Here is a 6,035-nt window from a genome sequence, read left to right as displayed (position 1 = left end):
GTGTTTGCATAGGCACACCCACCCCGCCTGACACAGCCACGGCAGCCTGGGATGGTTGCTTTGGCAGCTATGGTATCCCCAGTTTATTTGTTGTTGGGGCGTGAGATGTGGAGTGTTGTCACCCTGATTGTGTGGATGAGGAACTGTGAAACTGCTTTGAGACAGGGATTCTCACCATCAATTGAGTGGCACTCACTCGACAAGGGAGTGGGCTCCTTGGGTGAGCTAGAAATACCCATTGCACCTTCTTCTTTTTTAACAGTTGAATAACAGAGCAAATTTTTGATTCTCTTAAAAACTGAAGTTCTAGGTTCCTGAGCTGCAATCATTAAACAGCTGTGTTAGCTGGGAGGATAGTCTGAAACTATATTGCAGAGCGGAGCAGCTGATGAAGAGAAGCAGTTTGTGAGATGGTTGGAGGGGTCCATGGAGTGAAGTGAGCCAAACAGTTTATGAGGACAGCTGGAGCAGGTCACAGGTCAGTTGGTGGAGCAGAGCAGCTGGTGGACCGAGCTGAGCAGTTCGTGGGGAAGGCGGAAGCAGAATCCCATGGAGAGGCAGGGCAGTCGGCAGTGGATCACGTAAGGTGCCCCTTTCTACCCAGGCTGACAGGGGGAAAAACCCTGTAGATAGACTCTTGAACTCTGGGGCTGCGAGACTGTGGGTGGTTTTGGGGTTAGTGGAGTCTTGAAACATTTGAGGTATTGGACTTTCGAGTCTTTGGGTGATTTGAGGATTGCTAGACTCAAGAGCCCAGGGAAAAGGACACGGCCTAGTTGAGGTGTTTTCCCAATTTAATGCTCTGTTGTTTATCTCACGTTATTAAACATTTTCTGCTATACCCAGACTCTGTGTTGCGAGAGGGGAAGTATTGCCTCTTTGAGGCACCTAGCGGGCGTATGTAAAATTTTCCCATGTCACTGGGTGGGGGCTGGAGCTGGTTTGCATTATGTTGTAGGGAAGGGACCCCTATGTATTGAACCCAGTCCTTGCTGCTATCAATTCAGCCTGGAAGAAGGGTTCCACCTACGTCCAGGCTGAAGAGGTCCCTGGGGGGCTTAGGGGTTTCGTGGGGGGCACAGATATCTAGGTCTAGGCTTTAGGGGTCCCTGGGGGCTCAGGGGTTTGGTGAGGGGCACAGATACCTACGCCCAGGCTGCAGGGGTCCCAGAGGGGCTTAGGGGATGTCACAGAGTGCGCTGGAATCTGGCCCTGCACCCCTCTTCCTGGGACACACAGTGACTCAGCCAGCCAGTAAAACAGAAGGTTTTTTTGGCCAGCAGGAACGAAGGATACAGCAGAGCTTTTGGGCACAACCAGGACCCCTCAGTCGAGTCCTTCTGGGGGTTCAGGAAGCTTAGTTCCCAATTTGGGATTCCCTGAATTCCAACAACCCAGCTCCAAACCAAACTGAACTAACTCCCTCCAGCCGGCCCCTTCCTTTGTCCAGCTTCCCGGGCAAAGGTGCTGACCCCCTTCCCCCTACCTAGCTCAGGTTACAGGCTTAGGCCCTGTCCCTCACGTAAAGTCACCCGCTGCTCTCCCATCCCCCACACAGACAGTCCCTACTCCATCACAGTAATGCCCAGAGTATATCCCGCATGGACCAACAGTGACACAATGTGGCCATGCAGGGTAATGCACAGAGCATCACACCTACATAGAGGCTGTAGAGATTCCTGGGGTCTTAGGGGTCATGGGAGGTACAGATAGCTACGTCCAGGCTGGAGGCATTCTGGGGGCTTAAGAGGGTTCGTAGGGTCACAGATACCTACTTCCAGGATGGTCGGGACTCTGGGGGAGTTAGGGAGGTTGTGGGGGCATAGGTATTTGGGTCCAGGCTGTAGAGGTCCTGGTGGGGATTAGGGGCTTTGTGGAGGACCCCAATACCTACGTCCGGGCTGGAGGGGTCCCTGAACGGCTTAGGGGGTTGTGGTGAGCACAGTGATCCCTGGGGGTTTAGGGACTTGGTGAGGGGCACAGATACCTATGTATGTCCTGGAGGAGTCCCTGGGGGGGTTTAGTGGTATTCTAGGGGACACAGATACCTACATCCAGACTATAGGGATTCTGGGGGGGCTTAGGTCATGGGGGGGCACAGATACCTACATCCAGGCTGGAGGGGTCCCGGGGTGCTTAGGGGGGTTGTGGGGGGCACAACTATGTACGTCCAGGCTGGAGAGGTTCTGGGGAGGATTAGGGGGTTATGCGGACAGCAGAGATACCTATCTCCAGGCTCTACGGGTCCCTGGAGGACTTAGGATTTTTTTGGGAGGCACAGATACCTAGGTCCATGCTGTAGGGGTCCCCGGGTGGATTAGGGGTTTTCTAGGGGGCACAGATACATACGTCTAGGCTGTAGGGGTCCCTGGGAGGCTTAACGGGTTTGTGGGGGGCAGAGATACCTAAGTCCAGGCATTAGGGCTTCCAGGGGGAATTAGTGTGTTGGGGGGGCACAGATACCTAGATCCAGGCTGGAGGGTTCCGGGGGGGGGGGCTTAGGCAGTTTGTGTTGGGCAAAGATACCTACCTCCAGGCTGGAGGGGTGTCTCGACACTTAGGAATTGTGGGGGAGCACAGATACCTCCGTCCAGGCTGGAGGGTCCCTGGGGGGCTTAGCGGGTTCGTGGGGGGCACAGGCTAAAGGGGGGGCAGGCTAAAGAGGTAATGGGGGTTCTTAGGGGATCGGGGCGGACACAGATACCTACGTCCAGGGTCTAGGGGTCCCTAGGGGATTGGGGGTTGAGGGAGGAACAGATACCTACGTCCTAGCTGGAGGGGTCCTGGGTGGTTTAGGAGGTTCGTTGGAGTCACAGATACCTACGTCCGGGCTGTAGGTGTTCCCGGGGTGTTCAGGGATTTCTGGGGGGTCACAGATACCTACATGCAGACTGGAGGGGTCCCAGAGGGCTTAGGAGAATTATGGGGGGCACAGATACCAACATACTGGCTGTAAAGGTCCCTGAGGGGCTTTGCGGGTTTGTAGGGGGCACAGATACCTATGTCCAGGCTGTAGGGGTTCCCGTGGGGATTAGGGGATTTATGGGGGGCACAGATACCAATGTCGTGGTAGTAGATGTTACTGGGGTGCATAGAGGGGCTGTGGTCGCACATAACCCTACATCCAGGCTGTTGGGATCCCGGGGGAGCCCTGGCCAAATTGGGTCCCCCTGGAAATATCTCCCTCACGGTGGCCCCGGGGCTGGAGGACCTCCCACTTCCTGCTACGGCCCAGAGGCTGCAGCAGGGGCACAGAGCTTCTCTGGTGTCAGGGCCACAGCGGGACAGGGGTAAAGGAGTGATAGGGTGGGGCCAGTGGGAGAAGGGGTGGAATAGAGGTGACAGTGGATGAGGCCATGGGTGGAAGGTGTGGAAGGGGGCGGAGCCACAGACAGAAGGGGGGGCCATGGTTCTGGTGCTGGGGCCCCCGCACTTGTTCTCCCTTTCCCTGGGCTTTGGCATCACTAGCTCCTGCTTAGCGAGTAGGGGTCAGTGGTCCCCATAATGTGGGGTGTGACTCCCAGGGGGACACAGAGGAAGATTCATGAGGGCACCTCAGGGCCTGAGTCAGCCCCCATGGAGGGCAGGGAGGAAGCACCACTCAGCCCCACTCTGTCCCAGCTCTTTCCCAACCCCACCCTGAGCCTGAGACTCTGGCTCCCAGCCCGGCGTCGACCCCTTTATCCCGTCCGCACCCCTCTCCCCAGCAAGCAACAGCCCCACTCCCAGCCCCAGTTCTCGACTGTGGCTTCCGAGGGGCCACAGCCATGGCTAAGAGGGCACAATGTGAAATGTTTGGGGACCACAGGTTTAAGGTGACATCCTCAATCACTTCTCTGCAGTCCAATAAAAGCTATTCCTCACCCTCCATCAGGACGCACTAGGTATGTTCTGCTGCCCTTCACTCATACAGGAAGGAGAATAACATTTCATTCCACTCAATCCTAAAGCGATTTGTAACCCACCACCATCCCAAACTGGCCATTTTGGGGAAGTGGCCCCATCATGCTGCATAGCTAGGCAGAGTAGGTGTGTCTGTGCAAACACGTTCTGTTCCTGAAGTCTTTCCCCAGATCCTCACTAGATGTGAGGGGGGAGCTCATTCAGACCCTGCTTATGCTTAGTATTTAAAAACTCCATAGTGTCCTTATCTCTGCCAGCCTTAGATTTCTCTTCCTGTGCCTTTTTTGACAGCTTAGGTGAGGTGACTGAGTGGTTAAGGTGATGGACTGCTAATCCATTATGCTCTACACTCATGGGTTCAAATCCCATCCTCATCGGATGCATTTAGTCTTCACCCCTCCTTTATAGACAACCATCTCCCCCTTTGGCACAATAACAGCTCTAGCAATTGTTGCTTCTTGCAAACAAAAACCTTCTCAGAATCTCAGCCCCTTCCCTTGCTTCAAATAAAAAGTCTAAATCTCAGATTTCTAAAAAATTCTCTAGTCCTATATTTCTTAGTTTTTATCTCAAAAGGGAACATCCTCATAAACTCCCCCAAACACCCTGGGACCTTCCCAAATAATTAAAATACCCCCATCCTGAGCAAGACCAAAACAGTGAACCAGAGCTAGTGTCTAGGCCAGGCTGTTCTGAAAGAGGTAACTCAAAAACATTTTTTCTCCACTTCCTTTGGCAAAGTCTGACTTAGAAAAGAAAATTCCCCAAACTGAAAATTTTTGCTGAAAAAATCAATACTAGTCTGTTTGGAGACTTTGATTTGAATGTATTATTATTATTCTCTTCTGATTTATTTCAGTTCAGTGTTTGTCCTCCAGATGTGTTTCCAGGTGTTGAGTTGTGGGGGAGAGAGGCCAAGTCATGGTGTCTCTTCCCCTCTTTCAAAGTTTCTTCCAACTTGCTAGGAAATACCTTTGCTATGATGTGAGTCAAGCAGTGTCCATTGTCGCTGTGCTATCTCGGAGAAGTCTGCATTGTACACGGTTCCTGGCATAGTCCTTGGGAGTGTGGATCCCTTTAATGGGCCAGCAGCGAGTCTGGCTCCTCCATTGTCGCACCTGAAACGCTGGTGGTGGGCATTTCCCAACCTCATAACATATCTCAGTAATGCACACACAGCAAACTTCATAACTCCCCAACCAATGCTACACACACAGTCCAACACAATATTAATGTTCAACAGATCAAGACTTTTGAAATGATACCTCACCAGGCAGACTTTTTACAAACCGTATCATCCTTATATGAGAGTGGTGAATATGGGGCTTCTAGGTGCTGCTTTGAGCACAGCGTGCCACACCTGAGCTGACATTGCAATGGAGAGAGTCCATCTCTCCTGGGATAAAGATGGCAGCATGGCCAGCCTGGGTCATCTGACTTGGGCCCATGGAGCTATAGGTGAGGGGCTAAAAACTGTGGTGCGGATATTTGTGTTCACACTGAAGGCTGGGTTGAGAAACCCTCACCCCTCCTGGGGTTCAGAGGTTGGGCTCAAGCCCCTATGTCTGCACTGTAATTTTATAGTCTTGCAGCCCAAGCCCCACAAGCCTGAGTCAGCTGGCCGGGCTTTGAGACAGGTGCCCTGGGTGTGTTAATCACAGTGTAGACATAACATTAGGCTACATCTCCAGTGCAGTGAAACACCCACAGCTGGCCCAGGTCACATTAATCAGGGTCATGTGGCTTGGTCTATATTAAAGTTACAGTGTCCGTGTCTCGGATCAGGCTGAGTCCCCTGCTCTAGGAGCCCAGAAGGTCGGGAGGGAGTTTAGCAAGTGGAAATGGTAAAACTGCATTGAGGGGACTGGACCACTGACCTACCAGCTCTTAACACCCAAACTTTCAGTAACTCTGTTAGCAGTGCCTGTGAATGTAATTTGAACCATAATAAAAAACACACTGGGCTAGTCCAAAGGTCGGTCAAGCTCTGAATCTTGTTTTCTGACAGTCGCCAACACCTGGTGCCTTAAAAGCCACTCAACCAAGCACTACTACAAGTTGAACCGAGGATCTCCTGTTTACCAAACAGGTGCTGTAATCAGCTAAGCCATGGTGCCTGCTGTTACTTAAAG

General features: G+C 52.5%; 1 non-coding gene across 1 annotated transcript; it reads left to right on the top strand.

Moving 5' to 3' along the window:
- The first annotated feature begins 4,198 nt into the window (after positions 1–4,198).
- Positions 4,199–4,280, top strand: TRNAS-GCU. Its single transcript has one exon. It is a non-coding gene; the product is annotated as a tRNA-Ser (tRNA).
- The last annotated feature ends 1,755 nt before the right edge of the window (positions 4,281–6,035 follow it).

The sequence above is a fragment of the Gopherus evgoodei genome, unplaced genomic scaffold (assembly GCF_007399415.2).
Source record: "Gopherus evgoodei ecotype Sinaloan lineage unplaced genomic scaffold, rGopEvg1_v1.p scaffold_249_arrow_ctg1, whole genome shotgun sequence".
Classification (NCBI taxonomy): Eukaryota; Metazoa; Chordata; order Testudines; family Testudinidae; genus Gopherus; species Gopherus evgoodei.
This window is presented reverse-complemented; position numbering and strand designations above follow the sequence as displayed.